This window comes from Agelaius phoeniceus, chromosome 6, assembly GCF_051311805.1.
Source record: "Agelaius phoeniceus isolate bAgePho1 chromosome 6, bAgePho1.hap1, whole genome shotgun sequence".
Classification (NCBI taxonomy): Eukaryota; Metazoa; Chordata; class Aves; order Passeriformes; family Icteridae; genus Agelaius; species Agelaius phoeniceus.
In genome coordinates this window covers 30101237-30113285 of record NC_135270.1, presented here as the reverse complement: position 1 = coordinate 30113285, position 12049 = coordinate 30101237, and the positions used below count along the sequence as shown (strand labels likewise).

General features: G+C 45.3%; 1 long non-coding RNA gene across 1 annotated transcript in view; it reads left to right on the top strand.

Moving 5' to 3' along the window:
• LOC129121980 (uncharacterized) overlaps nucleotides 1-12049 on the top strand; it is a 30165-nt gene that overhangs the window by 3723 nt on the left and 14393 nt on the right. The window contains exons 3-4 of the long non-coding RNA XR_013182796.1: nucleotides 2754-2849; nucleotides 4054-6037. This is a non-coding gene — a long non-coding RNA (uncharacterized LOC129121980). The remainder of the gene's footprint in view (nucleotides 1-2753; nucleotides 2850-4053; nucleotides 6038-12049) is intronic.

Below are 12049 nucleotides of genomic sequence, written 5' to 3'. Positions count from 1 at the left end.
TTGTTCAGTGTCCCATACCCTGCTTGAAACCAGGCCTCCCCCAGACACGTTTCAATAGCTCTTCTCTGTGATCCATTTATCCCCACGTGCTTTCGGAGGAGTGGGGAAGGGCTCATTCCTGTTTTAGGGACCAATGCAGGCAGCCCCTTTCTCTGCCTCTCAGCTTTCTGAGCTTCTCCTAATTTAATCTAGTATAAGCCCCTTTCAGAGCTGGAGGATCTGGAGGCTGGCCATGCTCACTTTAACAAGGTCTGTGCTGCATGGGCACAGACGAGCCCATCCTTTACAGTATGATGCCTGCAAACAGGGAAGTTATTATTTGAATTTATAAAAAAAAAATCAGCCCTCTGGATAAAGGAGGGCAACAATGAGCAGCACTTTGTTTTACAGCTAGAGGGTGACTGTGGAGACTGGAGGAGAAATTTATTACCTTTGGTAAAAGAATTGGCAAGACAAGTAGAAAACTTCAGGGGCTACAGGCTGGCTGGGCAAAGTCTGGATGCCCTCCCTCACTGGCTGGGCTTAGGTACTCTGTATGTTAATACGGTGTACCCATATTAACATTGTATATCCATCATTTCCCACTAAAATATCTTATTACACAGAGCTTGTTTTTCCACCCCTCTATTGTAAGCACCTGGGAGTCGTGTGGGTCCTGTGGAACCAACCTTGGCTAACCTATGCCATCTCTAACTAATCTTTCAGGGCTCTGACTGTTTTCACATTTTCCCAGCTGGGCTGAGCACCCTTCCAAATTGTCAGCCGGTGCCACCCACATTGATTTATATTCCCTGAGAAATACAGTTGTAACAGAGTTGTAACTATTTCAATTACAAGAGACCTCGGAACCATAAATGTCTCTAAAGTTGTGAAGAATTCCCCAGTCTGGGACCACAATAATCCCGCCTCCCTAAATTTTTCCCATTATATTTTCCTGAATTTGCCTGCATCTGATACTTCAGCTGGAATGATGTATTCCATTCCATATGTACTTCTAGCATGTGCACATCTGCATGGCACCCTATCTGCTTTCCTTGACATGATGCCCATACTTCCAGAGTATACCAGGACTCTTTTCTCCCACTAAAGCTTCTCCCTAGGCAAACACCTTTTTTGGTTTTCCTGTTCCTCCCTATATTTGCTCCTCCAGTTTGAAAATAAGCTCTCCATAACCCAGGATGTTATTTGTGTTTGTTTTGGGCTGGTTCAGGGCTTTGCTAGCAAAGAGGGCACAATTCTTGCAGGTTCTTAGGACAATGTGCTTTATTTCAGGCACAAACAAACCCGTTGTACATAGCATGTGCAGCGCTGCATTCACCCACAGAGGTATATAAAGGGTAATGATAATGTTGCCCAGAAGGCTAACACATCAAAGGCCAAGGAGCAGTTAAAATGTATTACGAGCTGTTGGCAGAGATTGTGGGGGGTATTTGTGTGTTGCTGATTTGGACAGCCCGAGTAAATGAAAACCCTCTGGATTAATTGGTACACCAAAGAGGTTTAGAGGAAAAAGGAGGTTGATGGAAAATGACAAACATGGGAAAACACAGATAGCTGTGTGTGCTGACCTGCTGTGGGGCACTGCTGATTAACTTGCAGCTCCCTACTGTGCCCTGGAAAACCAGGCAGAGCTGGGGGTGCCCTGCCAGCAGCTCACCCAGCACTTTGGTGGGAGCAGACTGAGCCCCACAGGCAGCATCTGCAGTGCTGCTATTCTAGCACAGCCAAGAGGGTAGTTAGAGGTTAGAGGTGAGACTTACCAGGTGTCTTGTGACACCTGGACACCACAGGACAAGAGTTTAATTACTTTTAATGATGTGGGGTGCTGGGGGAGGGAGAGGAGGCTGTGTGGTGCCTGGTGTCACAGAGTAACTGAAGCCGGGAACTTCAAAATTGATTTGCCACAGAATTTGCTGGCTGAATCAGATGACAATCAGAATTGAATGATACACTCCCATCTGTAGCAAGGACACCCATATTCCAACTATTGTTTTGTGGTTTATTATTGACATTACAATTTTACATAAATGGCATCTAACCTAAGTGTTACAGTGGCAGCCATATGAACTCCAATCCTACCAGCTCAGTACAAGCTAATTGAGCAGCTGGAGCAGGAGCACTCAGCACTCTGTAAGGGCATGACTTACCTGGCAGTGCCAGGTAAGTTATGCCCTTACCAACCACCTGCCCAGTGGTTGGGGCAGGTATCCTCATGCTGAAGATAGTGGTAAGACTGGGCACTATTCAGTGGTTGGGGCAGGTAACCTCATGCTGAAGAAAGTGGGGGTCTTTCATACGTCCACACTGAGGCTGCAAAAGAGAGTCCCTGCCTTCTTTCTGATCAGCAGCTGTGCTCACCAATGGGTTTCTAAAAGAATTGTGACTAAGCCAACCTGCCACAACTTGTGCTGGTATCAGTGATCTCTCATCTGGACATCACATGGCTCATCCTGCCAAGTACTTCTTCTGTCTTGTCATGGTCTGACCTACTCATCGCTCACTCTGGTAGAGGCACTTTTTTACTGCTAGTCTTGATGGGACACCTCCAGTTTGGGTGGTTTTCTGTTCTGTTCTACCAGTTCCTCCTGCAGCTCAGGAGTTTGTTTCATTCCTGTACTGAACTCCACACTTTGCCTATTTCTCTCTTGCAGACTTGGGGAATCCTTGTCACGGGAAGAAAAGCACAGAAGGTGGTGTGCCTCTGGTTACCTGGTGATTTACAAGGTCTCTTTCTTCTCTTGTTATCATTTCAGGGCATGGAAGAGGGGAAGAAAGAGGCTGCTCTAACTGGCAGGTTCTCCCAACTGTGTGTCCTTCTGGCAGCTGTGTGGGTGTGATGGGGATTGAAGGTAAAACAACACAATTCCAGAGGGGTCTTTCTCTTTCTTTTTCCTAAATATAGTTATAAGAAAACTAGTCAAGTAAAGCTAGCAGAAAGACAAAAAAGGAAAGCACATTGCTGTATGCACAGGTAGGATTGCTCCTCTCCCCAGGACCTTGACCCAAGCCTGTCAGGCTCCTGTCTTGTCTCCCAGCTCATTGTCACAGATTATTTAAAACATGGCCCAGCTCTGCAGCCTCTGTCACTACCCATCTCACTGTCTTTCTGCTGGCAATCTCCTCTTCTGTGGGTGTCACAGGAAAAAATCTTGCCTTCTATTTGTGTTGGGGGGCATTGTAGCAGGGTGGGAGGACACATTTTTAATATAGTGAGGCCATGAGAATGAGCGTCACCAACTTTTTTTCTGACATGATTCTGAAAAATTCCTTGCTTTTCCCATAAATCCAAAACATTTATAAAGGATCTGTTTTCAGACCAGTTTTGAAGCTGAAGGCAAGCATCAATTTTAAAATCTATTTTTAAAGCAAATAACATTGTAATTTATAATGTTAAACTTAATTTTTCAAGTGCTCTCATCCTTGGAAAAAAGAGAACACTTCATTTTTTGGTGACTAATGATGAAGTGTTTTCTAAAGGTGACTGAGCATAGCACAAAAAGTCCTAAATATATTTATTAGCTTATCAAACGTAATTAATTGAATTTGGTTGCTAATGGCTATGACTTTGCAAGTGAGAAGCACTTTTGGTTAGCTAGACAGTTTCTTACCAAATAACAAAAATCCAACATTAAAACATATGCAGCTTACTGAATAATCATGTTATTTGTCAGACAAGCAGAAGTATCATCACTGAAGTGCTTCCAAATGCCACACTGGGTAATATACATAATTAGGCCCCATTTGATTAGATATGTGCCCATGGTAACAGCCACACTCAAGATCCATATATTAGTCTTGAAATAATCTTCAAGGGGGATGATGGCAACCTCTGAAGCTTCAGTGAGGAGACTTTTGGAACATAACCTACACACCAATTTTCTCTCTTCCCGTGGTTATACTTTATCTTATTATCTTCTATTTTTAAAAGAATGCATACCTTGGTTCTCAAAGGGGCTGTACTGCTTCCTTGAAGTGTCAGTACACTTCTGTCCCTACAAGGAAGCTCTCTTACTCATCTTCATCACATAAAGCCTAAAACCTTCCTATATTTAGGGATGAAACCCAGCAATTGGCAAGGCTGCTGCAAGCTGTTTCGAGGAGGTGGCAACAATCATCACCTGGAAGGCAGCCCATCTCAGATCCATGATCCTCTTGCAGCTCAGGACAGCCCTGTCATGGATAGTCTTCTGCATGTTCTTTTAGGCTTTTGCAGGAGCCTTATGAAGAACTGCAACGTCTCAGCAAGAAACTGATTTTGCATCAGATACAAGCTTCAGAGAGCCTGTAAGCCCTGAGATCCTGCCAACCCACAGGGAATGAGTCCAGAGAGTACTGTTTGGGCAGCCATGGAATGCAAGAGAGTGTTCAGCTGTAGATGCAATATGAATTGTCCCTGCAGTTTATTCTTACATGGTTAGAGGGTGAATGAGTTTGGAAGTGTTGGAGACAATCAGAGAATTAGCAGAATGAAATATTATTATGCATTATTATAAAAAAAGAGAGAAATATGTCTCCTGGTGCAACACTGTATGTCCAGGGATGATGATAGGTGCTGCTTTTGCAGAAATGCCAGCTGGGAAATATTTAAAAGAAGAGTTTTTCCCTCAGTAAGGAAGAGACCAAGATACAGAAAATTCCCCCAGGTGAAGGTACCAGGGAAAGACTGGTCTATAGTAGGGAAACCAAGGCAATGAGTGCTGAGAGTCTGGCAGGAGAGGAGCATAGAGTCCTGGCCAGTTTGGTCTAGAGGGCTAAGGTGTATGTGGCTAATCCGGTCATGTCAGCTATCCCACCAGTGCAAGAGAGCCACAGTGGATCCCTTACAGTGTCCTCAGCTTACAGGAACAAGACAGGACTTGGCACCAGGGGACTCTGAAGGTATGTCATGGAGAGGAAGTCAACACTGAAAGACTGTGAAAAATAAATATACAGAGATGTTTTAGAATGTCTTTTAGCTTTTTGGAAGAAGAAGTCTATTCTAAGCAAATGGGAAACAGAACAGCTAAAAAGCTTTGGTGGGCAGAGAGGGAGCACAGGGGAAGATTTTATTCCCTGGTTTAGCTGTTGCCTGGCACAGAGAACTCCTGGGAGCACTTTCTCTAAGGGACCAGTGACACAGCCAGCCATATTTGTAGCCCTCAGCTGGACAGCAAGAACGCTGTAGGAGAGTCCATACAAAGTCATCAAACTGTTACTGGATGCAGCGTTAGGACTCCACTTTACTGAGGTGAAAGTAGATACGTGGATCCACCTTGGGCATGCAGTGCATGATTAGGAGCATGTCATCTTTCTCCATATTAGCATGTTCTTAATTATGCTCAGGGGAGAGGATCTTGAGCAACATAAATTAACATCACAGGTCAAATTATACCACAGCTGTGAAATTCCTACACTCTTCCCTCATTTTTAAAAGTACATGCTGTTTTTAACACTTGTTCCCAAAACAGGAGATTATTCAAACCAGTTTCTTGTTATTCACATCAGCACCAAACCCTGGGTCTGCCCTGGAGGAGAGCAGGAGGACTCTGAACTGGGTTGTGTTTGAACCCTGTGGTGACAGTAGAGATGGCTGTGCCAGCCCTAAACACTCTGTTTTTAAGGTAACTTGTGGACAGCCACCACCTGTGTTTGACAGTGCACCTGTACTGGATATTCCCAGGCATGTGGGACCTCCTACAGACTGAAGGGCATTCTCTGGTCATGGGGCTGGAGGCCTGGCAGCTCTTTGGTGGTGAAACCAGCCCTGAGAGAGAGAGTCCTGGGGGTGCCACTGAAAGGCACAGTGGATGTGCTGTGTGTGGGAGTGACAATGCTCACACACACATGCATGTATAAGCAGTATTGGTCCCTCCTGTGATAAATGGCACTAACTACAGCTTTGTGAAATTTTGAATTTCTGTTTTTCAGAACAGAACAAACTGGGGCAAAAATTAGGAAAAATTGTTTCCTGGAATTATAACAGTCATGTTCAGAAATGTTTCCCTGTTCTGTTTTGACATTTTTTTGGATCAAAGTGAAGCATTTTGACATTTCTGAGGTAGGAATGTTTTGTTTCAATTTGTTGAACTGACATGAAATGTTTAATTTCAAGTCTGCTTAACATTAAAATAGGCAGTGCCTTTCCCTGGTTTTGGGTCCCATTCTCTCCTCTGGTCTGTGCTGCTTGGGAGCTCTGCCCAGCTCCCATAAAACTTGGGTAAGGTCCACATTGTTCTCAGTGAGTGCTCAGCCACAAGCCCCAAGCACAGGAAAAAAAAAAACAAGGCCTTTTCGGGAAAGTTCCTTTCCACGCTGAACTCAGCTGAAATGAAAAAATTTGTGGTAGTTGAAGCAAAGTGCTTGGTTCCAGTTCACTGTGACAAAACATCATTTCTTGTCAGCAGCATCCCTCTCTTCCCATAGGCACTTTTTGTGTTGCAGAAACTGTTTTCTGATTTAAAAAGATCTCCCAGTGGATTCCCACTAGGTGTTAATGTGATCTACACAATAAGCTCCAGAAGGTCTGCAGGCTGGTTGTAGTGGAGGAGCTGCCCTTTGGTGTTGGTTCAGTAGATTTCCCAACAAGCTGAAGACCCTATTTGCCTGCTTGGGGACTGGCTGGGGCTGGGGCAGCCTCTGGTTCAGCTGTCTTCAAGGGAGGTGAGGAGGCTGCAAAGGGACAGGAGCATCTCCTGGGAATTCAGCAGACTCTGATCTTTTCTGCAGGTGGCTCTAAGTTCTTCCTGGGATTTCTGATGAAATTTATGTAAAAGTCAGTTCAGAAGTTGCTTTGGTTCATTCTCAACAGCTCTTTATAGGATGAAGCTGATCCTGCTACTTAGTGTGAGGGATAATTGAACTCCTTGCCCTCCCCCTTTCCTGGGCAACAGCTTCAAAAGATCTCTGATTTTGCTCACCAATCAAGCAATCTCATTTGCAAAACAACTGCAAGGGCCCTGCAAAAGCAGAAGGACAGCTCCTTTGTTAAAGAGTGCTTTTTGGTGACACAAAGGAATCATAAAGGTGATGGAGCTGCAGACTGGACAGCCACATTTCCTGGACTGTTCAGGCTGACTTCCCTCCCCCTCCCAGCTGAAATTTCAGACCCCGAGTCTAAGGATTATGCAAGGCTCAAGCCCAGTGAGAACAAGATGCACTGCAACTATTCTTAGCTCCAAAAATTATTCCTGGCTCTGCTTTGAAATCTGAACCAGGGTTAATTTCTCTCCCCCTTCCCCCCGGTCTGTTTCCTCTCCTCTTTCATGTACCTATTTGCATAGACTGTCATCGTTAGAATTTCCATTAAAATTGAAAGCCTCCTTCCTGCATGTCACCTCTGGCAGCCCCCTTCCGCTTGCCCTGCGTGACTTTTGGAGGGCTGGAGAGCAAAGGTCCTGTGCAAGCATCGCCTCTGAGCCCCGCGTTCCCCTGCCCTCACTCCTGCTCCTCTGTTGCTATAGGAACATCCATCAACTCGGGAGTGCCAGAGAAAAAGAACAGAGAGTTATCTTAATTATTTAATGATTGATTAACATATGTTTATAGAGCACTTCAAAACAGTGCATAATTTTGTGAATTGTTTATTAACTGGGCAAGTGGTATAATTTGCTGAACATCCTCCACTCTCATTGTTTCAATGGGAGGAAAGGGTGGTAGGCAGCTTGCAGGTTTTGTAACAGTTATATTACCAAGAGTACTAGTAGTTCTGTTTCAGGAAAATAATTAAATCAAGAGCCTTCACCTCAAGTTTTCATAGGCAGGGCTGCTCTCAACACCTGCCACTAAGGTTACTCAAACACCTCCATTATAAAGACCTATGTTCAGCTGTTCTTTGGCAAGTTTCACCCACCTGGAAAGAAGGATTGAGTTTATTCTCCTAAAGGCTGAATAAAAAGAGGAGGCAGAGAGTGCTTGCAGCTGGTGGTGAAACATGGCTGGCTGGTACAGGAGCCTCAGCTGCACCACTCTGCTGAGTGATGGTGTTTTTGCCAGAAGGCCACAGAGGCATTTTGATAAAATTTGTGTGCTCTGTGCCTGTAGTATCAGGTTGGAAGGACTGTGTAAGCAGGCTCTGTCAGCTGATGAGGAAGGATGGGGTGAGGAGCATGGTGCTGGTGTTGTGCTGTACTGCTGTGTTCCCACATCCAGCTGGGGCTGCCAGCTAGACCAGTATCTGTGCCCATGCTGCTTGTAAATCCTGAGCTCTACCCAGCCTGACCCAGGTAACCTGCTGAAGCCAGACTGCCTCTGCTCTCTCCAGCCCCCAGGGCCTTCTTCGGCTCTGACTTTCCCTGATGCCTGACTGCTCTCTGGTTTCTTCCCTCTCCTGTTAACAGCCTGAGACTCCTGCACAGAGGGACACAAGGTAAATGTAGACTGAAGAGCTCTGTGTCACTAAGCATGGGAGAGTCTGGGACATGCAACACACACTGCCATGCATGCTTGAGCACTAAGACTCGCAGTCCGCATGATTTTGGTGTGAGCTGTCATGCACCTTGGAGACCTGTAGGGCTGGTACACCCCTGGTGTCAGGCCTGATGGTCCTTGTAGGTGAGGCAGGAGGTGGGACAAGATAATGCAACAGAATTCGGGTAGCTGGTGAAAGCTGGTGCTCCCTGCCTGACTCAGCCAGGCTCCTTACCTGAATAAGGCCTGCAAGACCATGGCTGCTGTGGTGGAAGATGACTGGGAGGGTCATAATTCTAGCTGGTGCTCATAGAGGGGCTGTTTTGCCTAGGTGCTTGGTGAAGCTCTGAAGACCTGTGATGCCATGGGATAGGTGTTAATCAGGTGTGTGATGTGTACAGCTCCCTAGTTTTTAAAAGGAAGTACAGAATGAATAAGGAGACTAGCTAAATGAAACAAATTTGTCCTGGATTCACATTGGTATTTAGGAAGTATTAAAATCTTGTTAATTTTAAGGACTCTTGGACTTCTCAGCCCCTGTGAATCCATCTTTAGAGCAATCACCCCATAAAGTGCCTTTCACATGTGGCAGCTGTCTTTCAGGTTTTTTATGGAGTTTAATTATGGATTGTTGCAGAAAGGTCTCTGCTCCACCTGAAGAAAGCAGTAGCAGCATTAGGTTGTTATTCTGTAGTAGTTCAGCACTAGAGGGGGATGTAGCACGTGCTTTACATCCAGCAGGTTTCCTATGTACGTGCAACAGTATTTTATAGTGGTGTTTAGGAGGAGGTTGTTTCTTTAATTGCCAACATAAAGATTTTTGTCTTGCAGGAGCAATTTTCTTGCATAGGATAAAAATCAGAGAGGTTGCTATTTGCCAAGCCTTAAAAGACTGTGCTTGTGGTCAATTAATTTTGTTATGTTTCATGTGTGTCTTGGATATTGGGGTCTCAGAACTTTCCTTCAGGTGATTTTCAGATGTTTTTCTTTTTTTGGGTTTGTTGTTTGGTGGGGTTTTTTTGGTGTATGGCTGACATGAGCAAACAGAGGCTGCTCTTTAGTTTGGCAATAGCTCTAATGCAGGCTGCTGGCTGGAAGAGTCTGAGCCCTGCCCTTCTTACCAAGGGGACGCTTTGTATGCTATGCTGTGGGACTGCAGTCTGTTGTGGTAGCGAGTCCTGCAAGTAGCTGAACAAAGATGTAAAGCCAAATCCACCCAGCTCCACTTGCTTGGAAATCTGCACATTTCTGTTTTCAGCAAAAATGGCTCTTCAACTTTGAAGAGGTCCCAGTAATAAAAACCAGTTGTCCACTTCATGCATGAGCAAAATACTTGGCAAAAAAAGCTGCTGCCTTGAGGTTTTGCAGAAGCTGGTCAAATTCCTGTCCTCTTGTTTTCCTTCTCCTCTCCAGTGAGCAATTCTTATTCCTTGTTTTACGCAACAGTGCAGGAGTGTGCCAGTGTGAGGAGGTGACTTGCTAGCCTGTTAGCCAGGGAATTTCTCCCTGTGCCTTTGGGTATGACACTTTGTGAGAAGAGCAACCGGGCTGGTGCATGCCACGTATATGCACAAATGTAGCTGTAGTAGAAGGTGAAAATGTGAATTGCTGAAGAAAACCTATATTCAGGCCAGTGGCTAAAGACACTCACACAACGAAATTTTGGCAGTTTGCTCTATGGGAGATCATCATGTGTGCCCCCATGCCCTCCTCTCCTTTCTCCTGCTTGTATCCTGGAATTGCATGTGGCTGTGGTTCCCACCTCGCGCTGAGAGAAATGTCGGCTAGCCAGAAAAGATGTCCCCATTCACATTTCCACACAGAAACTTTTCTTTCCCTACTTTTAGTGCCTGTAATTACTTCTTTACTCCAGTGCCAGCAATCTTCCATCAGGCATCGTTATTAATGGAGAGAAAAGAGAAGGGAAGGGAGGGAGAGAAAGAGAGAGAGTGCCACAAAACTTAATTTAATCGCAGCACCCCATGCTCAATTTAACAGACACAACAGCTCAGAATGGGGTCCCTGTGCAACGGGAGGGCAGGCAGTGGAGCGTCCCTGGAAAGAATTAATTGTGGATGACAATGTGTAAACAGTGCAGATGAATAGGGCATGCAGGTGTGAGGCACCGGGGCCATCCCAGGGACTTTTTCACACGAATTTCAGCTCCTTCACTGCTGACCTGCTCCCGAAAACGTGATTAGTGTCGGCGTTGGGAAACCATTCAGGGTGTCAGGATTTGGCACATATTAACTAGCCCTGGGGAAGAGGGGAGGGAGCACATGGGGGCTATGAAAGGAGGAAGTCTGGCGGACAAGGGGATTGTTAAAGGGCCAGAAAATCCTCATTGCTCTGAGGTGCCCTTGCTGCTTGGAGGAAAATGGAAGGGACCCGAAGCAGAATAGAGCTCTAAGGCACTCTAGCCCTTACTGAGCTATGTGGAAAACAAGATAATGCATTGTGGAATACTTTTCTTTGAGTGTCCATTATAAGTATTAGTTATCTTTGTATTAATGACTTTTCTTGGTTGTGGCTTTCCCAGTTCTAGACACTTCAGTTTGAGAGACAAACAGTCAAAACAAGCAGGAAAGTTAATGACACAACAGTGCTGAGAACGGGAAATATCTCCTGGGTATCATATGAAGGTTGTTCAGAAGGCAAAAATGCAGCTTCATAATTATGTACTCTGTATGTACAGTGATACAGACAGGGGGTTGTACAATGGGCTCAATTTACTAAGCCTGAGGTCCGATGCTCTTAAATTATGTTCCTTGTGCCAGCCTGGCTTTCTGCATGCAAGCAGGGGAGTTACATGCAGAGAGTAGACAAGGTTACTGGTATCTTTTTCTACTCATAAGAGTGCTGCAAGGGGAAGGATGGAACCTGATGAGGACTACCATAAATACCAATATCCAGCCTCTGCTGGATTCTATTATGCTCGCTCTTTCTTGCTGGATATCCTTTCCTTGCCTGTCTTGTGACTTGGGCAGCGCAGCAGGAGTGCTGTGTAGGTGCCTCCTGAGATTCACAGCTTTGAGCTCCCTATACCACTGCAGCCCAAAGACTTGGGTCTCGCATAATGAAAACAAAAGTTACTCTAATTGCAAGCATACCTGTGGATGTGAAGGTGAGGTTGGATTCTTGCTGGCCTGGTGATGAAAAAGGGCATGGCCATTGGTGCTGGTTTGGCAGTGCAGACATCTGTGTGGGTGGCAAAGGGATATCAGCCCCTTCCTAGGCTGTTTCGGCTTGGAGAGATGGAATAGGGGGTGAGGGGAGGACATGAAATATCATTACAGAAACCATGAAGGTGAATGTACAAATTCCACCTCAAATTCAGAATTGCACTTAGTCGCTGTTGGAAAATTACCTGCTTACTTTGCTTAGTAGCTCACAACTATATGACAGACTAGCTCATCATCCTTTTGAGAAAAGGCTGGTGATGGCCATTGCTGTCTCCAAGGCATATTGTGGGGCTGAGGGAACAGAGAACTTTTGTGCCTGGGTCGTGGAAGTTGTGCCTTTAGTCCTGATTGTGGCAATTGGAGATGATTTCTGTGGTAAATCTATGGAAAATAGCAATGGCTGTTGGGAAAGATACTCCTTAAGCACTAAAGTAACCTGGCAATGCCTATATGCTCAGTTAAATTGTTAACGGGCAAGAAAG